General features: G+C 37.5%; 1 long non-coding RNA gene across 1 annotated transcript in view; it reads right to left on the bottom strand.

Annotated features, from left to right (window-relative positions):
- The window catches only part of LOC148110146 (uncharacterized), a 441,138-nt gene that overhangs the window by 219,300 nt on the left and 195,561 nt on the right, over positions 1-26,277 (bottom strand). The window contains exon 3 of the long non-coding RNA XR_015724333.1: positions 5,755-5,823. This is a non-coding gene — a long non-coding RNA (uncharacterized LOC148110146). The remainder of the gene's footprint in view (positions 1-5,754; positions 5,824-26,277) is intronic.

Genomic DNA, 26,277 nt, shown 5'->3' with positions numbered 1-26,277 from the left:
GTTGGTTGCCTGCATTCAAAAATAGGGAGATTCTGAAAAAAATATTAAAAATTTTAAAAATTTAATAAATAAAAATGGGGAGAGTCTGCACATAAAAAAATTGGGAGATCTGGTCGTATGTGCATTTTCATTACTTTAGACACTAAGCAGCAGACGCCGAGCAGTGGTTCACCATGTAAGTGGTCATTTATTCTCTAGTATGCTACAGTCACCACCATTCCCTATTGTCCTTCAATTATGAAGGTTAAGTATCAGTTACTATTTATTGTGCTGTATGTAGTCTGTACCTTAAAATCTCTTCACTCTACTCATTAATATTACTATTTACTCCCTATGAGAGGTATTTAAAACCTCTGTTCAATCTCTTCCCATGAGATCCATGCAACCTTCTGTATGACCACTTAATATGTTTACCACTCAAAAAGTCTTTAACACTGGCTGACTTGTATCATCATGTGCCTTTATAAATATATATATATTTATTTCCTTATATATTTCTTTCTTTATAAATATATATATTTCTCTCTCTCCCAATAAACTGTAAGTACTAGGAGAAGAATTATGCCTTTCAGGTACATGTATCCCCAAATTCTGAAGAATGTCCAGAATATATTTGATTCTTAAGAAACATTCTGATGAGGGATGCCTGGGTGGCTCTCTCAGTTGAGTGTCCAACTCTTGGTTTTGGCTCAGGTTGTGATCCCGGGGTGGTGGGATCAAGCCCAGCGTCAGGGTCTATGCTCAGTGCACAGTCTGCTTCAGATTCTCTCTCCCTCCTGCTCACTCTTCTCTCTCTCTCTCTCAAATAAATAAATAAATAATCTTAAAAAACAACAACAACAGCAAGAAGAAATGTTCTGACAATACTATTAACCAGTGATGCAGCTCTATTTCTCCATCAGTTATCTCTACCCATTTTCCCAGGGTCTTGCGGTAATAGGAATATCAACACTACCTAGAAGTTGGGGAACTTTAGGAAAGGGAGAAGCAGAGAAGAGTCATGCTCATTTGAGAATATAAAATATACTTTATACAAAGCATTACAGTATTTAAAATATTGAGACTATTTCAAATGCTTAAAATAAAACAAACTTTCTATGGCCTTAGGTGTTTACAGAGAAAACCTGATCAATTAGATTTCCACATTGTGCCAGATGGCTGCCACATACTACTGACCGTTACTCATACTGGATTTGCCCCCCACTTTAAACAGTAACAGACAATATGTATGAAGCAAATGTCTTAAGACACTAAACAACAGGCAACACAGGTTTGTGATACCTCAGGAAAAGATAAGACACAAAGTAGATCTTCACAAGCATTTCGTTCTTTGCCAGGAAGCCGGGAGGTAGAGCCTAAACACCATCAACCATCAGTGTACTGAGCTGAGGAAGCAGAAATGAGAGGTCACCATTTTGGTCTGGGGCAGGTGGTAAGCCAACCAGGAACTCATGGAAATGAAAGATTAATACAAGAGCTGAGGAAATAAGCTTGCCACACATCCTTCTGATCACTAACCTAAACATGAGTGTGGGAAATTCAAGAAATCCCAATTAAATTGAAAGCCAGGAGAGACTTGAGAACTTGTAGGGACTGTGCATATGTTCCTCAGCTCATATACAGACTGGGTAGCAGAAAGGAAAAGCATTCTGGACTTAAGGTTTCTGAGCCCTAATTAGTGGCTAAGCACTAAACCACATAGATGTAGGGGATACCTCTGGGAAGATGGAAAAAAAATTGAATAGAGCTATCAGTGACTATACACCATGATGGGGAGGTAGATTCTGCCAGTTAAGTCAAGGGATGTTAGTGAAAAGAACACAACTTTCAGAAAAATAAAAACAGAATCCAGAGTTGCAACATACTATTCATAGCTCCTACTTCTCAAACAAAAAGTAATAAATGTGACCCATATCCACACTCAGAAAACAAAGCAGTCCTTAGAAACTGGACCAATCTCTGTTTCCTCAGCTCAATGAAACCACATTGGATAAGAAGCTACTCTAAATATGTTGAGAGAACATGTTATCACAGAGCCAACAAATACCAGATATATTAGAAATTGAAACTATGCAAGAACCAAAGGAAAATTCAAGAGATTAAAAGCAAAGTAACCGAAGTGAAGGTTTCACTAGATGAGTCCAATGGTAGATGTGAGATGTCAAGAGCAAAATATAGTGACCTCCAGTAAAAATCATTACAATTGTCCAATCCCCAAACAATCGAAGAATCCTGAAAGCAGCAAGAAAAAAAGCACCATACATCACATACAGAGGAATGACAGTATGATTAATAGTCAACTTGTAATTAGAAACATTGTAGACAAAAAGGCACAAATAGTATATTCAAGGTTTTGAAAGAAGAAAACTATCAACCAAGAGTTATGTATCTAGTGAAACTATCCTTTAAAAATTAAAGTGAATACGTTCTTAAAAATGCCTATGTATAAATGTTTTTGTGTATATATATCTTCTTCTCTTCTGCTTTTAATAATTTGCTCTTAATAATCTGCTTTTAATAAACAAATGACTGTTTAAAGCCCAGCTATAATATTGTATTATCAGCTTAATCACATATAGGTGGGGGAGGAAATTGAGCTATATTGTTGTGAAAAGGATTGTTTTACTGGACTTACATCACTATTGATTTGAAGAAGGTAGTAAGAATTTAAATACACATTAAAATCCCTAGAGCAATCACTAAAATGTTAGTTTTTTAAATATTAAAAATATCGCTAAATGTTAAAGGGATTAAAATGATATTCTAATATTACTTAATACATTTTTAATAAAAATGTTTCTAAGTTTAAGTCATCTTACATGTCTTTTTTAAGATTTGTTTATTTTTTAGAGAGAGAGAGAGAGTGTGTGTGAGCAGGGGGAGGGACAGAGAGAGAGGGAGAAAGTAAATCTCAAGCAGACTCCCTGCTGAGCCCCAAGCCTAAAGCAGACTCAATTTCATGACCCTAAGATCATGACCTGAACCAAAATCAAGAGTTGGATGCTTAACCAACTGAGCCACCAGACACCCCTCATCTTTACTTTTTTAAAAAAACTGTTCAATAAAATTTCTTTAAAACAAATTAAGTAGAAGATAGATATGAGACAAGTAGGGAAAACAAGCAACATGTCAGACCTAGTCTGAACCATATTAATGATTACATTAAATGTGAATTGATTAAACATTCAAATTGTAAGTCAGAGATTGCCAGAGTGGATTAAAAAAAGAAAGTAATATCCAACCATATGCTTTCTACAAGAGAAGGACTTTAAGCTCAAATACAAGTTCAATTCATATGCAATTCTAATACAAATATGTTGAAAATAAAATGAAAGAAGAAAACATACCAAAAAAACAGTGACCGATGGAGAGGTGAAGTGGCTATCACATAAAACAGACATAAAAATAAGGACTATTACTAGATACAAAGAAGGCTATTTTATAATGAGATATATATCAGCATATTAGTAAAATAATGTCCATAAATGTGTATGCACCTACCAACAAAACCCCAAAACATAAAAAGCAAAACTTACAGAATTTAAAGAAGTACAAAGCAAAAATCATACTTAATATCAAGATTTCTGTTTCAGTAGTTGAAAGAACAAGTAGACAGAAAGTCAGTAAAGTTACAGAATGAAATAACTCTATCAACCAATATGATCTCACTGACATATGTAGAACAATCTACTTAACAATGGCAAGACAGTTTTTTTCAAGTATAAACAAAAAGGTAGGATATGGAAGGATAAATCTTACAATAGAATATAAAAAGAGCCTCAATATACTGAAGAGAATTGCAATCATGTATTTTTCACACCATACTAGAATTAAATTAGGAATCAAAAGCAGAAGTCAAAGAACTTCTAAAATATAGGAAATTAAAGAATCTGTTTCCAAGTAACGCATGATAAAAAGCCAAAATGAGATACAGCCATTATGGAAAACAATGTAAAGCTTCCTCAAAAAATTTAAAAAAGAACTACCATACAATCCACCAATCTCACTACTGAGTATATATCCAAGGGAAATGAAGTCACCGTCTTTTTAAAAAATACTTTATTTATTTATTTGTGAGACAGAGAGCACAAGCAGGGGGAGCAGCAGGCAGAACTAGAAGCAGGCTCCCCGCTGAGCAGGGAGCCCCATGCGGGACTCGATCCCAGGACCCTAGGATCATGACCTGAGCTGAAGGCAGACGCTTAACAGACTGAGCTACCCAGGCGCCCCAAAATGGATGATTTTTATGGCATTTAAATTATGCTTCATGGTGCCTGGGTGGCTCGGTTAAGTGTCTGACTCGATTCCAGCTCAGGTCATGATCTCATGGTGATGGGGTTGAGCCCCATGGCAGGCTCCATGCTCAGCCAGGGAAATAGCTTGAGATTCCCTCTCTCCCTCTGCCCCTCCCCTCACTCACACATGTGCGCATGCACTCTCTTTCTCTCAAAATAAATAAACTCTTTAAAAAAATAAACAGTGATCCAATATAACTTTAAAAATTCATATGGAAAACATTAAAAATTATGACTGTGTCAACACTTAATAAGAGCGTTTCAAAGTACAGGAAGCATATACTGGTATATCTTAATGGAGAAACCAAAAAAAAAAACCACCACATTTATAATTGGAGATATTAACAACTCTTCTTCATACTGATAGACCTGGTAGATCAGTAAGGATACGTAAGATTTCATGGGAGTGTTGATCACACACTCTACATGTCAAACTTGAATCGTGCACTCAGGATCTGTTCATTTCACTGTAAGATTTATCTTAACAATAGAACTCTGAATTGGTCAATAATGCAACAGAAAGAGGACCAAAATAACTGGACAAATATGATTAGTAAATAGGGTAAGTCAATGATAGTAACAGGTCACAACACAGAAAAAAGGAGAGCAAATGAAACCCAGATTAGTACTCTAAACTTTCTGAGACACTTTTGTCACAACCATAAAATACCCATATAGTCTAAATCATTCAGGCATTAACAAAATTTCTATGACTGAAAGTGCTTATTTTGAAAAGATTACAATAAAAGGTGACAGATTTAACTCAAAAGTAACCCAAAAGTTTGCTATTACAAAAATATCATTTTACCAATTGATGCCAAATGATAAACTGAAAAACACGTATTTGAATGTAACAAACTATTAGTGCCTTTAATATGTAAAGAACTCTTCAAATATCATGAAAAAACTTAACAATCCCAACAAAAACTAGAAATAAGATGATGCACAATCCCCAACAGGAAAAAAAAAAATCATGAAAAGATATTCATCTCAAGAGTAAGGAAAAAATAAAATTAAAATTAAAATACAATTTCATGCCCCTGAGATAGTGAACATGTAATATGTTTTATATATATATTTTTTTAAGAAGTACATTTAAATGGGCAGTATGTCTGTCAGAGTTTTTGCAAGAAAAAGCATACTGAAAGTGGATAATTGAAAGGAATTGAATAGAGACCATTTACAAAAGGTATGGGCAGAGCTTATGAAGACCAAGAGAGAAAAACACGCCTACAATAGGAATAGTGGGAGTCATTACCACATCTAGGCCAGTAGGAGCGAGGGAACTGAGCAGTTGCTAAAATCCCCAGGGAAGAAAGAGGGCTCTGTGACACAGGCCAAGTGACAGGACCCTTGGCCATTATTCCACAGCCATTGGCAATCCAGCAGAAAGAAAGAGAAGGGAATAAGTACTTCACTTCATTTTCCTCCTTCCCACTGATCTCAAGTGGGTGCTTACCTTTGGTTGAACTCAGAGGCCAGAGGGGAGAGGACACCCGCACAAGTCAGACTTCCAGGGTAAAAAGTTCTGGGAAAAAAAAAGCAGACAGCAGACCTAGATGAGCAAACATTCTATAACCTACACATGCAATCACATGAAAGAAGGGGTAGGGGAGGGACGCCTGGGCGGCTCAGTGGGTTCACTGGCTGCCTTTGGCTCAGGTCGTGATCCTAGGGTCCTGGGATGGAGTCCTGCATGGGGCTCCCTGCTCAGCGGGGAACCTGCTTCTCCCTCTCCCTCTGCCTGCTGCTCCCCCTGCTCCTGTTCTCTCTCTCTCTGATAAATAAATAAATAAATAATCAATCTTTTAAAAAAAATAGTGCCTAGCCTACAGTCTATGCTATACGCAAATATAAATGCATAGGGAAAAATGAAAGAACTTATTTCAAAATGTTAACAGTGCCTCTTTCTGGACAGCAGAGTTGAGGGTGACGTTTAATTGTTACCTTATGCTTTCAGTGTTTAAATTCTCTCTTTTTAAGGTGAGAAAAAGGTCACTTAAAAAATTATTTTCTAATTTTTGAAGCATCATTATAGAGACCCTGTAAAAATCTCCAGGATCAGGTCAGCCCTGCTCTGTTTCATCCTTTTGAGGCCACGGCACCAGTGGGAAATCCCCTAGAGAAGTCCACAGATGAAGATTTAAAGTTTAGGGAAAAAAATGATAATAAAAAATCCACTTCATCCTTCCAATGGCATTGGGAGCAGCAGCGGGATTTCTACTCTTTTGGTAATACTAATTTCACATGTTTCCTGGGGCTGTTTTGAGTCATCTTCTGTGATGATAAGAGTCTTAGCCTAGAGTCTTTTTTCTGTAAAAAAGTGTAAAATAGTTCTCAAAGATGGGACTGAACTACCTTTTAGAGCAGTTAAAGATTGTAATGGAACCATTATAAACACTTTCAAGGATAAAGATTAAGAATTCTAAGGGCCATAAAAACCAAGCACAAGTTCCTCATATTACAGATTTGGAAAATGAAGTTCAGGAGCCTTCAGCAATTTGCCCTATTCTCATGGTGCAGATAGGACAAGAAGTTCAGTCTGCTGAGTGCTGGTTTAGTATATTACTATTTTTGGTACAGAAAAATGAGTTTCAAATAAACATTTCAAATGCCCCACCATGCCGATCTGATTGAAACCAAAGGATTATTTCACTGTAGAAAAACTGGGTTAAACTGGCCATTTAAAATTTTCTTTTGTTCTATGAATATGTCCTAATTCAAATGAACTGGTATGTTTCTTAGACTGCCCATTTCAAACTGTTCTTGGGAGTTTTTGGTTTCCTTGAAGGACCTGACAGGTCAACGGGGAGATCTATCAATCTAGATCCAACCAGGTGACAGAAAGCACTCAGTGATTTAAATAGGGGAGGTTTTACCTGTTAAACTATGATTACAGAGTAACTGTAAGAGGCAAAAACAATGCTGAAGGGTACTGTAGTAATGAGAGAGAAGACCCAAGAAGAGGAAACTTGGAAGGGAGATTCTGTCTCCAAGGCTTAAGATCGGACCTCACTGGAGGAGGCATGGTTGCAGCCCACAAGATGGTGAAGTTCACTCGGATGGCCAGCTCAGAGCTGGACCACAGTCACCCCACAAGCAGGAAACAAACATGGAGCACAGGAGAGCTACAGCTGGTGGGGAATACACTGCTGATCAATGACACAGCTGCTAAACCTGCAAGAGAAGGTCTTTCCTCCTACAATGTCCCTCCAACACTCTCTACTGAGATATCTCCACACTGTATTCACTTTAAAGAACAGTTTAAAGGAATCCCATCCATTTTTGCAATGCCCTACAAAATTTATTCGGAAGCCAAAAAGAAGTGAAAGACATTACTGAGGAAAAGACACAATAACAGAAGAAAATTATTTTAGATTTTTTTTTTAATTAACAAAATGAAATGTTAATGGCATTTGCAAGTTCTTACTACCAAACACCTCGGACTAGAGGAAGAAAGAACGCAACAAGAGGGTACTCCAAACAAAAGGTGCAACTAACAAATCCTTTGTTTTGTCATGTGACAAGTAAGCTAACTATTTTAATAGAGTTGATAATTCCATAGAAATCAAGCCAGTGGAAAAGAAGAAATTATGCTCAAGCTTACATAAGAAGAAAAATAATCATTTTCTGGTCCTTGGTTCAATACTGAAAGATATTTATGTAGTCATAGTAAACACTTTTCAATAAGAACTATGTTACAATTCCATCAAAGTACTGGGGTGAGAGAAAATGAGACAGATATTAGGAGATAAACCCCATCAAATCAACCAGACCAAAGATTTACTATATAATGCCAAAAATAGAAAAAAATCAATAGCTGTGTAAGATTTTTCTTTGTTTTAGAAATATGGAAGCAAATACCAAGTGCCCTAAGAAATGGACCAAGAGTTTCAAATGTTTCTGAGGAGTGGAATTAGAGGTACAAAAGGAAGTGCTGGTTTTCACTGTAATTATTTTATTTTTAAATTATGCACAGGTTTTAATTTGATGAGAACTAGCCAACACTTGTATATAACATGATTTCTACAATGTAAGTGTCATAGGATAAACATGGGAAGAAAACACTCTAAAATATTAACAAGTGACTACCCCTGGCAGGAAAAATTCTACATGGCTGCCAATGGTGTCTTTATACTTTTAATCTTCTAAAACTTTCTAAAATGAGTATCAACAGAAAAGGTGTATAATGAATAGGGTAAGCACATGGTTAAGTGAAATCATTAGATTTAGGAGAAAGGAAAGAAAGAAAGAAAGATAAAGATAGAATGAGTGCAGAAGTATCGGGTCATTAGGCAACCAATTTTATTAAGTGACCCTGTAAGCCTAGCACTGGAGATAAGAAACAAACAAATAAAAGATAAAACATTAGCCACTCCCTTGAGGCCCTTAAAATTAAATGGGAGAAAAATAAATGTAGGAAATAAAAGTTAGATATTAGATTTTTTAGTGACAAATTTTTAAAAATAATTAAAAATCTTAGTCAATAGGAAGTTTCAAGAGCTGATACTCAAAATCACTTGAAAATGAAAAAATAATTCCTTCTCTTACTCCTGCTCCTACTATCAAAGATAATTAGTTGTAAATAGCTCTCTATAAAATTATGAAGATTACTGTAAACTCCATAAGGGTACTTTCCAATTTACAAAATGCAATATAGAACAGTACTTTTCCCTACAGATTCATCTTGTGGATTCTCAGGACATCTGATTATCTTAAAACCAGTGGTAATGATGATCTTTCAGTCTTTTATAGCATTTACCACTTGCTTGAATTGGTTTCAAATATCAAGTCAAATATCAAATCTCTGTCATGTCTGCCTTTAATTCGGATGTGAATTAACCACCATGCTAATTAAGTTAAATGTCAGAGCCTCTTCCTTGCCTGGGCCCCTCCTCACGACACACTCTGCACGCTTTTGTAGGATTTGCGAAAGGACACTTGAAGCAAAGTTGGTTAAGACTCGGGGCTCTTCCCACTCCATGTTACCCTCCAACAACACACTTCCCCATATGTGGCATTTCATGTGGAGCTCAGTTGCTGAGCTGGGGACGACAGAGTTTGATTTAATTAGGTCTATGCGTCTCAATCGCAGTCATGTCTATGTTTGGTTTAGCTATCCCCATCCATCCTGGGGTAGGTATGGGTTCCAGGAAATTCTCACAGCCTACTGTATTAGCTCCCCTCATTATTAACTTGCAAATGTGCAGAGCACAGGTTTTGTGGAGCAATTAACATGTCCTACTGAGGTTAGAATTAAACAGGTAAGGGTAACAGAAGAAAAGAAAAGGCTGAAATAGCATAAGAAGCTAGCCTGTGGAAGAGTCCTCCAAATCCTACATCTCATTTAAAAAAAAGAGAACTTTGAAACAACTATCCCCCCATATTTGGTAGCAATAGTACAACACTCACCTGACATAATAATAAGTCGTGAAACTAAAAGGAATTTTTAAATTATCAATAAGATTAAAAAAAAAACAAATTTCAATCAAAAGGCTGAATTATCTCTATAGTTTCAGTAGAAAATCAAATTAAATCATAGTCATGCAATGGCAATCAAAATTTGAAGCCAAAAATAAGTAGGAGGGAAATAGTATAGAGCTGTATCAGGCAATTAATTAATCAAAATGTAATAATTTTCTTCCGGATTTTGTAATTTTACTGGTTTTGCTGGGTTTTTCTAAAATTTTAATTTGTTACAGTTTATTTTCGCATCCTAAGTAAATGTTTACATTCATATCTAACTTTATACTTTACGTCTTTTACTCTAAATTTTCCTACTTTGTCTAAGATTGAGGCTCCATAAAAACGGGGACACTCTGGACTTTTTAAGTATTATTCCAAAACACCTATCATGCTATGTTGTGCCATTTCTATAAAACAAGTCGTACGTAGTTGATCCTATCCTATCTTATAACATTAAAGGCCTATTTTTCCCCTTGTGACCCATGTACATTGAATTCAGATTCTCACACAATGCAGAAAAAATATTCAAGAGACTCAACAAAAACTGAAGTGACAAGTCAAAAGAAACAACAGAATTGGTCAGAAAATATTCTGTACGCAGAGCCCTAAATGGAAGCTTTCCTCTGTTCCAATTTATTCGCCTACTTCTACCCGCATTAACATTCAAGAGGTAGCTGGCCCAATTTAAAGATTAAAAAAAAAAAAAATCATGTTTGCATATAAATACTAAACAAACACAAAGCAAAACAAAATGCTGAAAAAAGCAAAAGAACATACATGAAAAGTAGATGAATGATCTACAACGTAAGAAGAGTACCTTAGAAAATTAAAAAATTGAATTCAATGACAAATTGCTATCATCGCAACTGACATTACAGGCATATGATTTCTCTGGAAAAATGACATGAGACAATGCTTTAGAGAAGAGATTTCAAGTCACAAAAGAAATTAAAGTTAGGAAAGAGATGGAAAAGAAAAACATAGTGCATAGGGGTATCCTGTATTACACGAATTAAAAAATTGAATAAACATAACTGAAAATATAGGCACTGATATGAAAACAAATATCCAGCAAACATACCTCTTGTCCCTAAAACACAGAAGATAAAGACTTGAAGTGATACACCATGTACCAGGAAAAATTCATAGAGAATGAATTTAAAAAAAAAAATTACACGCACAATCTAACAGAAAAAATTCCTAAGCAAAAGGAGAAAAACAAATTGACCTCAGCCTTTTTTGCAACCTCACCTACAGCCAGAGACATGAGTAAACAGTTCTTGGCCCAGTGTTGTCTGAATGTGCAATTTGGAACTGTAGCCCCCACTTTGGGACCCAGGGTGGAGCCAAAAGGAGAAATCCACATCCCACAGTGGAAAAGCTGATCATACTGTCAGTCAACTCCGATCCCTCCATCCTATCTGAATGATAAACTTTTCTTATTGCTTAACTATCACTCCACTGTTTGGTTACATGTTGAAAGCTACCTATCTGATATAAAGAGGATACAAATATTATACAATTCAACTATGTAAAAATACCAACGCAAGTAACACAAATCAAAGTATGAAGATAAAAGAAGTTGGAGAAAGTTTAACTCTAGCAACTTCCTTATCTTTCATACCTAAAATGCAATAAACACAATCTAGAGGTGAAATAATGAATTAATTCCACTCCCAAAACTGGTTTTTTTTTTTCTTTTCCTAACATTATGGGAATCTTCCAAAACTACTATTTCTTACAGAGAAGAAATTGAATATTTTATCAAAATGTTAGTGATTTTTAAAAAAATATTTTATTTATTTGAGAGAGAGAGAGATAGAGAGAGAGAGAGCAAGGGCAGGGGGGAGAGGGAGAAGCAGGTTCCCCACTGAGCAGGGACCATGGGATCACAACCTGAGCCAAACACAGATGCTTAACAGACTGAGTGAGTTAGGCAGGCACCCCAAAATGTTAGCAATTTTTAAGTTTCACTTCTGATATTTTATTGTTAAATTCAGAAGACATTAGTGTAATCACTTTAAGGAAAATAATATATAGCATGAGCTAATATTTTTTAAAAATATTTCTATTTTTCTATTCTTGAGTTTTTATACAGAAATATCCTGAATTTTAGGACACCAAATATTAATACTAGTTATTCCTCGGTAGTGAAAATCAGTTGTGGATTCTGCTTTCTTTTAGTTTTTCTACTTTTCATGAATAAAAGGCAATACTCAGGGGTGCCTGGGTGGCACAGCGGTTAAGCGTCTGCCTTCGGCTCAGGGCGTGATCCCAGTGTTATGGGATCGAGCCCCACATCAGGCTCCTCCGCTATGAGCCTGCTTCTTCATCTCCCACTCCCCCTGCTGTGTCCTTCTCTCGCAGGCTGTCTCTATCTCTGTTGAATAAATAAATAAAATCTTAAAAAAAAAAAAAAGGCAATACTCAAAATAACACAAACAACAAAATGTTATGAAACAGAAACAATTTGTTTTTAGAAAACAATAAAATTGTTAATCATAAAAAGCTGAGCAGCTATTTTGAATGCTTACTTTATACTGTGTTTGATCACAGAAACATATTATGGGCAATAAGATATTTTACTTCATGTTTCACAGTTACACATAATTATAACATTTATATAAATACTTATCTACCTAATTTTACACTGACAATTAAGAAAAGAATCTGAACGACAGATACTGGTATGGGAACTTAAACAACTATATCAAAATTTAGGATTACCAATAAGTTTAACTCTTTTTTTGGAACTCACTTTTCAAATCAAATATATATTTCATATTAGATTGCCTTAAAAACAGTATAAACATTACAACTATTTTTAATACTTTTAAAAAGAGAGCAAATCATATATGGACTAAACGGGCAGGAACATTCCTAAAGGAGCTCAGGAAAGCTTCCTACCTGTGACAGGGTTTTGTGTTTTTCCACCTTTGGAAATGCCCACCTGGTTAATATTTATCCTTCAACTATCACCTCAGGCATTGTCTCTAGAAAGGGTCCTTGAAATCCCAGTCCTGGACCCAATGGCTCTGTTGCTGGGCCACCCTGTCTATATCCCAATAAAAGAAATTATCTCATAGTTCAAATTATCCATTAGGCTGGGATTCCCCAAGTAGGGTCCCCAGGCCAGCAGTGTCAACACCACAGAGGAACTTGTTAGAAATGCAAGTTCCCAGGCTCCGCCCAGGAGGTCTTCATTCCAGAACTCCATGGGCAGGCTCAGCAAGCCACGGGCACAAAGCCTGGGGTGATTCTGACACATGCTAGCTTGAAAGCATAAATTTACTGCTTTCCCTATAGAAGGTAAGGTCTGTAGGGACATGGTCTTTTCTTATTCACTGCTGTATCCCTGAATCCTGGCATCATGCCTGGAATATAGTACATGGTCCTTGAAGGCTTAGTCGAAGAAAAATAGCGCCTACAAATCATGAAGATAATAGTGAACTTTTATCATAATGTTTCAGATATTGTATTCAGCATCTCACATGTATTCCGGGAGGGCAGATACTGTTCAGTGTCTCCATCAGCACACAATAAGGAAGGAAGCACAGAAAGATTAGGAAACTTGCCTAATATATACAATTAGCAAAAAGTAGAGCCCAGACAGGATGTCAGTCTATATTAAGACCTGGGCCCCTAGTCATAAAATTATGTAAACTCACAATTTGAGGAAATACTCAGAATAATTACTTTCAGATAACTTTTACTTCCCAAGTATTTGAATTTGTCTGTGCCCTTCTTCTCATACACTGGCAAATACATGACATTTTTGTTCTACACAGAATATATTTTATATGCAGAATTTCGGTGATAACATGCCTCCCCAAATCATATGCTGTTGACCTACTCTCAGCAATTAAACACAAAGTCATTTTACTCAAGGATTTACTCACACTCATTTTAGAGATCTGGGTCAACAATTCCCTAATGAAGATTCGGTTCCATTTTCTGGCTTACTAAAAACCCCTTTTGGAGCCTCGGCAACTCACACCACAATCCTACAGACATTGAAAATTTGTTCAGAGATTTTGAATTGGTCATCAATTGCTGCATGAAGAATGAGAACTCATGTTTAACAGTGCGCCAAAGCAGCAGGTCCTCATCGGATTCTTTAACAGTTCCTGCTCAGAAAAAACATATGAATGTGTTTCAAAAATTGCATTAATAGCGGGCACTTGGGTGGCTCAGTCGGTTACGTCTGCCTTAAGCTCAGGTAAGAATCCCAGAGTCCTGGGATCAAGCGTGCATCAGGCTCCCTGCTCAGTGGGGAGTCTGCTATTCCCTCTGCCCCTCCCCATCTCATGTGCTCTCTCTCTCTCTCTCCAATAAATAAAAATCTCTTAAAAAATTATCAAAGCTTAAGATGGCCACTTTCTTAAGTCAGCTGACCTTAATGTACAGATGAATATATGAGCTAATTTTGCTGCAAAAAAGTTAAGACGGGATGTGCTCAGGGTGCTTGCAAGCTATAGTTTGATCATTTGTACTGCGTTTTACTTGGGGCTGTGCCCAATGCTCAGGTTCTACACACTCTGCAATTTCCACATGTACAATTATGTCAATTTATTTTCATTTGAAAAAATTGCCATTACCCCCCATTTCTTAAAATGACAATATCCCAACAGATTAAATTGTTCACAATCTACTGCTAGAACATCTTCCAGCACAACAAAGATTTAGTTGAGTAATTCAAATTACCACGAGGCTAATTATCATTTTTATCTTCATTATGTGAGCTGACTATAGCACTTCTTAATTCCATCATTCCTTTTGGTGCTCTGGCAAAACAGCCAGCCTGCAGGTGCTATGACCGCAGCTCCTGGAATTCTGCCTGATCTCCATCTTTGCATGGTGACATTACAGCCTGAACACAGACCAGGTTATGCTGAAGCTGAGCTACAGAAATACTACTTGGTCCAGGAATCTTATATAACAATGCAAACTGTCCATTAGCAGCAGCCTGCAGGCCGTGTAACTGAGGGTGCGTTAGAAGGAAGTTTGATTTCATCACATGATGAGGTATTGCCCATGCCAAGAAATTAGTCAAGTGAAGAAGGAGGTAGAAAAAGGGATTAAAAATATGCATACTCTCAACAGTATCAGGAAGAAGAAAGCAAGTGGCTAAAGGAACACACACATTGTTATGTCTCCGTTAGCTGTGATACCTGTAGCTGAATACTTAGACAAGAAAGCTTTCTAAAGACTGGCAGCCATGTTTGCCCACTGTTAATTGTGAGAGGAAGGATTGCGGAAATATGGGGGGGGGGGAATGAATTTTCAATTGATTTCTACGGCAACATATGGCAATAGTCCATGCATGAAAAGTCACTGTATCCTGATTTCTTGACAGGTTTACTCTGTAGTTCATGGATTATCTGTCAGAGGGTATGAAGACGGAAACGCAAGATGTGCACTGAATCACTCACAGAATGAGTCTATCAGTCAGCGTCTGCTAATTGTATGCTGTGTTTCCTACTGGACTTCTCATTACTCTGAAGGGAAACCGGCCCTTAGAGAAAACTCTCTGGATATTGTCTATGGTTCATAGACAGAAAACAGATACACCTAGATGAAGCACACCAGCTAAAACGAAGATGGAGTGATCACATTTTGAGCTGGTTGCTTTGGGTGAAGAGTCAAGACGTCGAATGCAAGTGGCCAAGTTTGAAATTCCAAATAATGTATCCTTTATTTATCTAACTTGTATGATAGCTTTTCTCCTTAAAAATATCTTTCTAATATTGTGGTAGGGAGAATTCTAAGATTCCCCAATCCCTGCTATACACATCCTGGCTAACACTCTTCCCTTGAGGGTGGGCAGAATTGTGAATATGATAATTTAATCACAGATATGATAACCTATTAATGAGTTAGCTTCAAGTTCATTGGAATGGAGACTATCCTGGGTAGACTGGACCTATCAGGTGAGTCCTACAGCAAGAGAAATAGAAGCACCATCTACTCCTGGCTTGGAAGACTCAGCATCCTGAGTTCTATAGCCGCAAGGAAATGAAGTCTGCCAACAACCAGATGAACTTACAAGAGGATTCTCAGCTCCACTGGGCCCCCAGCCCCGGCTGACACCTGGACTCCAGTCTGGGGAGCACTTGAGCAGAAGACCCATTTCAACCTGCCCAAACTTCCGACCCACAGAAACTGTGAGGTAATATAACTGTGTTGTTTTAGGCTACTAAATTTGTGGTAATTTGTCACACAGAGATAGAAAATTAACAGATTTGAGGGGCACCTGGGTGGCTCAGTCATTAAGCGTCTGCCTTCAGCTCACGGCATGATCCCGGCGTTCTGGGATCAACCCCACATCAGGTTCCTCCGCTGGGAGCCTGCTTCTTCCTCTCCCACTCCCCCTGCTTGTGTTCCCTCTCTTGCTGGCTGTCTCTATCTCTGCCAAATAAATAAATAAAAATCTTAAAAAAAAAAGAAAGAAAGAAAATTCCAGAACATCAGATCTGATGTTCAAAACTGAGCTCTTTGAAGAGAAGTTCTTACATCTTGAACATAGTTCTGCGCAACTGATGTTTTCCCCTTAATCAACAGTATTCTTTATTCAATTTACCTGGCTGAATCTGAATTAAATCTTGGTTCTAATTCTCACTCAGTTCCACCTGTCATGAACCAGATATCACTACAGAAGCCTGACTTTTCAATAAACTGTAAAACCACAACATTTCAACTCCTCTGGTTCAATTTTCATTTTTTCCATCTTTACATAAAATTCTTCCTTCATTCTAAAGAAAAACCAGAAAACATCATGGTTTTTTTTTTGTTCAATTGATTTCAATCAGCTTTTTATTTTCCTAACTATAAAGGAAAAACACATACAATTTTAAAAACAATAACTGGGGCTCCTGGGTGGCTAGGTCGGTTGATTTCAGATCAGATCATGATCTCTGGGTCCTGGGATTGAGCCCTGCCTCAGGCTCTGTGCTCAGCGGGCTGTCTTCTTGTCTCCCTCTGCCTTTACTCCTCCCCCTACTCCCACTCCCCCTAAAATAAATAAATCTTTAGAAAAATAACAATAACAATTACATTTGTGTTACAGTTTACAGTTTAAATAGTTACCTTATTTCATTTTAGAAAAAAAATTGAAGATGTAGGTTTTATGTTTAAGGACAGTTAAAGGTAAAATTCAGAGTTTTTAACACAAGACTTCAAGCATAAATTGACTTATTGATAGAAAAAGGGAATCAATGGCTTAAGACCTGTATCTGCTTTCTTATCTGATAAACCCAGCAAGAAAGGGACCAATTAAGTTCCATCCAGAAAAGGAAAGGCTGACAAGAATATATGTTGGTAGCCCTTTTAAGAAAATATTCAGAGTATTCACAGGCAGATCTCATGCACAAAGAACTGTTAACTTGTATTCACTTATATCTCAGACAAACTGACTTAATAATAAAAGTAATCTAGTAATAATTAGTAATTGTTGAACTCTCAAATGGGAGAAGCATTCTGCTGGTAATGTGGATACATTACTGTATTCAATCTTCGTAACACAACATTATAAGGATGGTATGATTATGACATAATCTCTCTATCACTCATACATCCAATGATAGCAACAAGGAGAATGGCACTTCACCTGTATGGTTCCTAACTATTGATCTCTATTGTTTTTTTTTAAAAATTCATAATATTGTCTAGGTAAAGGTCAAATTAGGCCAGGTTGGTGAATACTAGAATGTACCACTCTGAGGAAGGGAAGGAGTAGCCCTGGGGAAAGTAAAGACTAGTATGAGAAAAAGAAATTATGGTATCATTGTGTGATTCCAAGAAAGAGAATTAAGACAATGTGGGAAGTTAGATGGAGACATCAACAAAACTGTCCAGTATGGTACTTAATTAGGCAGAGTTCCCCAACAATGCAGTATTCAAACCACAGCCAGATAAGCACTTCCCAAAGGAGATCCAGAAAGTCAATCAGCAGTTAGCCTTGACCCTAAACACCTTTACCTTTCCCAGCACATCACACAGTGCCTCAGGTATAGTAAGCACCAAATAAACAGTGGCTGGCTGAATGAATATAAATAAGAAACTTTAATGTTTCTATAATAAGAAACTTTCAATTGTCATTTATATTGTCAGCATAATGAATGAATGGCATACTTTTATACTTTGGATTTCCACAATTTTATACCGAAGAATAGCACAAGAAGCACTAAACAGCAGATACATAGAAAAGACATCTCTTTATAAAATGGAAACACATGGGTCATTTCTTATTTCTAGAAAGCTGTATACTCTCCATGCTATATATATGTAATTATTTAATAAAAGAAAGAGAGAGCTTCTGATTTGGTTTGAAAATCCTTCTCTGAAAGCCTTAACAAAAGACTGATATATATGGCTACATACTGCATGAGATTTACCTCATGATGTTTCTATAGGACCCTTGAATTTCTCTGTCAAATCTATAATATGCTACAAAGTGAAGGAGATAGTAAAGAGGCAGGGCTATCCTCATGGGGGGCAGAGGGGCTTTCAAAATGTTTTCAAGTGTTTTGAAGTGTCATAAAGCTCGAAATATGTCTCTAACACTATTAAGATGATGGGCTTGGACTATCTTCACTGTAGAGAGAACATGAGTACTTGAGAACAAGGTGTACTTGAATAGAGTAATAGCCTGGAAAGATCTATACTTACTCATGCTGTTTAGAACCACTTGCTCTAAGACCTCCAGTTTCCCTGGACTTGCCCCATCTTCACACATCCATGCTGCATCCTGCATCTCTTGCCTTGTTCATCCTACTAAGTGACTTTTCTGAGAGTAAGGCATCCACATACAGAGCTGTCATGCACTACCCACTCTCCCTGCAAAGAGCTTCTGAAAAGTCAAAAGGCAACTACTTCCTCCTGCTGCTACTCCATGTAAGAAACTTGGAGATGTCTTGGCATTCATGCTGTGGGATTGTGGCTTGTCTTTCTGAGATCATGCCCATCAGACTGACATTTACAACAATCTTTCCGGTGCAGTACAGGCCATCAAAATCCTGCTTTGTGCTGATTTGAAAACACAGAACTGAAAGAGCCAAATACATTATTTTCAACATATGTGAAAGTAAGGATCCTGCAATAAACAATCTGTAGCTTCTTTTTTAACAACTGAAGAATATTTTATGAAATATGTTAAAGGATACACAAAAACATTACAACATAAAATTGAGCTTCTTTCATGTGATGGTAAGGACAAGTATGGCCACATCGGAAGTAATATCATGTCATGACCACAGACAACAAAAGAAAAACTCTTTGCACGTTGATCAACCATCAGGAGAGATGATCTATAAAGTGCCACCAAGGAAAAGAGTTGAAATTGAAAGTTGTAAATTTCAAGTGCCTTCTGCCTACTCTCTGAAAGCAATATCATTATGCTTACGTAAAAGCCAACTGTGGCTGAATAGGATAAACACTGAATCATCTGGGGACTTTTAAAAGAGCCAGATTCTGTAGGCCCTGTCCAACTGTCACTGAAATATACTCTCTGGGGATGTAGTCTAAGAATCTGTATTTCTGGAAAGTGAACTCATTTGGTTCCATTGTTATCTAGCTTGAGAAGCCAAATCAAGTGTATGCTGTGGTTTGTTGCCCAGATTCTCCCTTCATGAAGAGTCAACCCTCCCACAGCCATCACCTCCCTAAGTACGGGCCACATCCAATGACTGGTTGATGTCAGAGGACAAAGACCTCACATGCATACCCTGATGTGGGATAACTGAAGGAATAATCACCGTAGAGCTTCCTCTGAGCTTGGATGCTTTTATCACTCCTTCACAGGTGTTATTTCCAGGAGCATTCCTCAATAAAATGTGTGTATACACATACATATACTATACACATATTTACACACATGTATTCTCTAGCTCTGTTCAGTAAGAAGGCTGGAGAGCAGTTATACCCCAAAAGCAATGTGCATACTTAATACCCACATCTTGGCTTTCAAATTTCTTTCTCAACTTAGAGGAATGAGAACTACTTACAGAAATGACTGATTCAAGGGCTGGGGAAGAGAAAATATAAGGTGAGCCTAGAATATCTTTTTGAGACAAAATAAGCAAATACTGAAGATGACAGGACATAACAAAAGAACACAGATGTCAGCTGGAAGGAATTCCACTGACCACATCTAGAACAATTTGAGTACCAACATGAAGAGTGATGGTAAAGAAACCAGTAAATAAAATAGGAACTTCTGAGTATACACTGACACAAATAAATGAATTAGAAATTGAAGATTACATTAAAAGTGGGCTCTTTAGACTCAAAGAGTCTCCCAACAAAGTATTAACACCAAACAGAGAAAAAGTAACTTCACAGGGGAGAAGAGAAGACTTTCTAATATCAAATTGGTCAAATAACAATAGGACAAATCAAATATGTGTGCTATTTGATATTGATAGCATGAGTAACAGTCTCACTTCTTTGATACTCCTGCCAAACACGCACACTGTAAAACCTAAATCTAACAATGAAGAAACATCAGATAAACTCAAATGGAGAAATATCCTTTAAAATAAATCACCTGTAATCTTCAAAAGTATCAATATCATGAAGGTGGAGAAAAGAGTAAAGAACTATTCCAGATTCAGGAAAACTAAAGAGACATGACAATAAAATCTAATTGAACTGAATTTTATTGCACTAAATACCACTTCTAAAGGCCATTATTGGGACAGCTGGTAAAATCTGGATGGAGTCTTGGATTGGATTGAAGCAATGTTTCAATGCTAATTTCCTGATTTGGATGGTTGTATTGAGGTCATATAGGAGAATGCCCTTTTCTTTAAAAAATGTACAAAATATTTGGGGGTAATGAGACATTCTGTTGGCAGCTTGCTCCCAAAAGTTTCTTTTTCTTGTTCTTGAACATTTTATTCCCAAAAAAAAATTAAAGTAAATTTAAATTACATATGATGAGATTTTGAAACTCTGATATCTTCCAGACTGCACACAATGAGGACCAAATTGCTAGGAATAAGAGAATAGTAATAGCCCCTGGCAGGCTGCAATAATGACACTCCTAAACATTCACTGAAGTCAAACTGGGATGCTTTGTGAGGGAAAAGAAAATCACTGGTAGATGCACCATCTCAGGCACTGGAGAGATTCAGAGGTGATAATCATAAGTATATTGGAATCGGATAGATGTTGGTGAGTACTATGACTACACTGAGTACAGGGGAAGGCTGAGGGTGATTAATTATTACCTTACGTGTAAGTCTGAAAGTCAGAGACAACAATAATATACTATAATGTGACCCAAGGGCTATGTCAACTCTCCCACCCTAAGTAACAACAGAGTACAAAAGGATTTGAACTACCTCTTTTATAGAACATCACATTGGTCTACTATGCAGTAGAGAACTTCTGTGACATTTGAAAAAAAACAAAAACAAAAACAGTTTTATCAGGAGCAGGATTTTTTTAAATTTTTTTATTTAAATTCAACTTAATTAACATATACTGTACTATTAGTTTCAGAAGTAGAATTTAATGATTCATCAGTTGAATAAGTATATGAAAAACCCACAGCGACTATCCTCCTCAATGGGGAAAAACTGGGAGCTTTTCCCCTAAGGCCAGGAACATGACAAGGATGTCTCACCACTTTTGTTCAGCATAGTACTGTGGGTCCTAGTCTCAGCAATCAGACAACAAAAAGAAATAAAAGGCATCCAAATTGGCATAGAAGTCAAACTCTCACTCTTCGCAGATGACATGATTCTCTATATAGAAAACCCAAAAGACTCCAACCAAAAATTGCTAGAACTAATATAGGAGTTCAGCAATGTGGCAGGGTATAAAATCAACGCACAGAAGACAGTTGCGTTTCTATATACAAACCATCAGGCAGAAGAAAGAGAAATCAAGGAATCGATCCCATTTACAATTACACCAAAAACCATAATAAACCTAGGAATAAACCTAACAAAAGAGGTGAAGGACCTTTACTCTGAAAACTATAGAACACTCATGAAAGAAATGAGGAAGACACAAAGAAATGGAAAAATGTTCCATGCTCATGGATTGGAAGAATACTGTTAAAATGTCCATGCTACATAGAGCAATCTATACATTTAATGCAATCCCTATCAAAATACCGTCACCATTTTTCACAGAGCTGGAACAAAAAATCCTAAAATTTGTGTGGAACCAGAAAAGACTCCAAATAGCCAAAGGAATGTTGAAAAAGAAAACCAAAGCTGGTGTCACCACAATTCTGGACTTCAAGCTGTATTATAAACCTGTAATCATCAAGACAATATGGTACTGGCACAAAACAGACACACAGATCCATGGAACAGACTAGAGAACCCAGAAATGGACCTTTGACTCTATGGTCAACTAATCTTCGACAAAGAAGGTAAGAATATCCAATGGAAAAAGACAGTCTCTTCAACAAGTGGTACTGGGAAAACTAGACAGCCACATGCAGAAGAATGAAACTGGACCACTTTCTCGCACCATACACAAAAATAAACTCAAAATGGATGAAAGACCTACATGTGAGATAGGAATCCATTAAAATCCTAGAAGAGAACACGGGCAGCAACCTCGACTTTGGCCACAGCAACTTCTAGTTAGACCCATCTCTACAGGCAAGGGAAACAAGAGCAAAATGAACTATTGGGATGTCATCAAGATAAAAAGTTTTACACAGCAAAGGAAATAGTCAACAAAACTAAGAGGCAACCTATAGAACAGGAGAAGATATCTGCAAATGTCTTATCAGATAAAGGGCTAGTATCCAAAATCTATAAAGAACTTGTCAATTTCAACACCCAAAGAACAAATAATCCAGCCAAGAAATGGGCAGAAGATATGAACAGAAACATTTCTCCAAAGAAGATATACACATGGCCAACAGACATGTAAAAAAATGTTCAGCATCGCTTGCCATCAGGAAATACAAATCAAAACCACAATGCGGTACTACTTCACACCAGTCAGAATGGCTAAAATTAACCACTCAGGAAATGACAGATGTTGGCGAGGATGTGGAGAAAGGAGCAGGGTTCTATTAGATGGTCCAAGTATAAGGTCAGATGGCCCCACCAGCATGGTGGGGAAGGATGATAGAAGAAAAAGACCAAACTTGTGTACTGGGTAGGCTAGCACAGTATTTATGTGCAAGCTCCCAAAATGACTAATAACAAACGTAGATCAACTCAGGATGCCTTTCAAGGACAGTGGTGAGGAGAAATCCTCCAAGAGACCATGATAAGAATGTTAATCCCTTTGGACTATTGGGCAGCAGAGAACGCTTAGCTAGGCAACTAGAGTCCTGGGAAGAAAAGATTTGAATGTTAGAGACAAGGATCTTTGGGAAACAGGCGCCTGGGTGGCTCAGTTGTTAAGCATCTGCCTTAGGCTCAGGTCATGATCTTGGGGTCCTGGGATCGAGCCCCACGTCAGGCTCCTGGCTCTGCGGGTAGCCTGCTGTTCCCTCTCCCTCTGCCACCGCTTGTGTTTCCTCTCCACCTCTCTATCAAATAAATAAATAAAATCTTTAAAAAAAATTTTTTTAAAGGCTCTCTGGGAAAGAACATGTGGATGTACCTATGGGAGAGTACATGAGGGTGAAGATTATTGTGTCACATGTTAACACCTCCACCAAAGACTGACTGAACCAACTGATGTCAATCAGCCTCTATCATTGGCCACCCTAGTGCTTGCACAATGGGCTTGTGAATATAGTAGCCATGGAGGCAGGGATGGAGGCTATGCATGGGCCCAACTGGATATACTCCTCACCAAGGCTGATCTACTTACTGCTGCTACTGAATGCCAAACCTTCCAGCAATAGAGACTAATACTGAGTCCCCAATATAACATCATTCTTTGAAGAGAATAACTAGGCACCTGGTGGCAAACTGACTACATTAGATCCTCTCTTCCCCAAGAGGGGCATCTATTCATATGGGTGGGGTTGAGATATATAATGGATATGGTTTGCCTGAGCCAATAATGCTACCCAAGGTCTTATAGCGTTCTCGATCCACCAACATGGCACATCTAACATTATCTTATCTTAAATGAAGGGATCTATATTATAGCAATCAGTACCATGATCACGAGATCTACTCATCTCATCAAATATTATACCACCCAAAGGTGTCAGAATGAAAAAATAATGGAACACCAATTTGAAGTCATCAACAGAGAGAAATTTGAAGTATCAGCAGAGAGAAAAGACACCGCAAAGATAAGCATGATGCTGTATATTCCTTAAATCAAAGATCACCATTAGGTACTGTGTCTCCAACAGGCAGAATAACTATTGATTCAGGAACCAAGGGTTCCAAGCAGCAGTGACCCATTTACTACTACTCCAAGTAACTAACTAGGATTCTTTGTTTCCCATCTTTTCACCTTAGGTTGTATGGATTTAAAGGTCTTTGTTCCCTGGGGGATTACTTCAAACAGGGGACACAATAAGCAGTCCATTAAATTTTAAGTTATGGCTGCCACCTGGTTCCTTTTGCCAAGAGACCAGAAGGTAAGGAAAAGAGTGATCACTTTAGTAGGACAGTTATCTCTCATCATCAGTAGGGCATAAGGTTTCTGTTATCCAGTGGAGCCGGTGGTCCATAAGGACATCTTTAGGAATTCCACTGTTTGAATTTGATAATAAATGCACAAGTAAAACAGCAGAGTCTTAGGTGCCTAACAGATCAGAATCTATTTCATTATTTAACCCACCTAGTCAGACAGAGGTAGTGCTGATGGCGGGGGCAGAATTTAGAATGAATACTAGGGAAGGGAGATGATAAGTGTCAGTTACAGATCTGACACTCGCTGTAGCATCAAGGTTGAGATTCTGCAGATAAAACAAACAACCAAATCCTGGAGGAACTTTCCCAAAGAAGTTGGACTTCCTATATGGAGCAAGTAACTAACAGTGGTACAAGCCACCTAGGACTTCGTTAGGACCACTTATTCTACCACCTTTGTGGAGTGTTAATGGACTGGTGACTGACAGATCACAGAATGAAGAGATTTCCTGATTAGTGGCTGTGAGGATACAAAGAGTGGGACATTTGGCTTCAGTTTAGGAAGAATCATAGCAACTTTGGGATTACCCTTGGGACTGGCTTAGGCTTCTGTTGCATCCCATGGCAGTTTAACTTCTTCCTCTGCCATTCTTTGTCCCCTCTCTCCCTCACAGGAGAGCTCGCTCCCATACTTTTCCTGCACACAAATTCTGATCTCTGCCTCTTACTTGAGGAACCTAATGAAAGACAGTGCTAGATAGGAAGCATCTAAATCAGATGTACTGAGAACAAGGGAAATGGCTGTTTTTGAACCTCATGGATGCCACCCAATACTATGCCTTAGAATCTTGTAGAGAGAAAGAGAATCAGAAGCCAAACAGAGAATAAAGCAGCAAAAATAGCGGCTATTTATGTGGAACACCTAATATGTGCTCTCCTACAGAGGCTTTACACAGTTAGTCATATTTTATTCTCAACAAGCACATCAAGAAATTATTGTCTCAATTTCATAGCGAAGAAACTGAAATTAGGGAAAGTTAGAAAAATTTAGCAACATGCAACTAGCACTATGTCTATTCCTGGAACCCCAAATTGACTCATGGAATTCTCTCTAAAACCTTCTTCCATTTCTAAGAATAAAAGTTGAAGGACACAGAGTTGGTTAGAGGGACAAAGCCAGTATTAGGTTCTAGGCAATCAATAATAAGCAGGTCAAAGGTCAGAGTGTAACAGCTAGTAAGAATAGCTAAGATTTATTGAATAGTTTCTCTATGCCAACCACTCTATTGGGCTATTTATGTGGATTTTTTCATTTAATCCTTAGGACTCCTGCATGAGGAAAGGCAATATTATTAACTCCTTTTTACCAATGAGGAATTCAGGTTCACACAAATACTGTAGACCAATGGTTCTCAAACTTCAGCATGAAGGAACACTTGGAGAACTTGCTGAAGCACAGTATATAAGGTTCTACTCCAAGAGTTTATTAACTAGAAAATATGAAGTGGGTCTGAGAATTTGCACTACAAAGCCCACATATTCCCCATGAAATACACATTTTTTACAAAACTAAACCTGGGTTAGGAACAGAAGCCATTGCACCAATCTGACCAATCTAAGCAAGGCACTTCATATCTTGAAATACAAGACTGAAAATTCAAATACAAATTTGAATAACAAATATTGTTAAAATAATCAAACTTTCTGCCAGACCCCTAAAGTAGTGGGAAACTTCACATTTTTCTTAATATAAATACAAATTCTCTTAAGAGGTGTAACCAAGTAAATAACTTATTCCAAAGGGAGATTGTACTCTCCAGAGAAAGAAGGTACACACCAAAGGCCCTTAAGAACAAAGGTGTGTCAGGAAGCTGCGAGGTGTGAGGTATTGGGAATCCAAGCAATTTATATGTATTTAAAATTTCTCCAGCGATTCCAGTGTGCAGCCAAGGTTAGGGACTATTATTTTTAATATAAGCAAGATAAATTTTGACATGATT

Source organism: Ursus americanus, chromosome 5, assembly GCF_024610735.1.
Source record: "Ursus americanus isolate L20-20 chromosome 5, mUrsAme1.1.p, whole genome shotgun sequence".
NCBI classification, from domain to species: Eukaryota; Metazoa; Chordata; class Mammalia; order Carnivora; family Ursidae; genus Ursus; species Ursus americanus.
The sequence above is the reverse complement of the archived record's forward strand: the minus strand, read 5'-3'. Positions and strand labels throughout refer to the sequence as shown.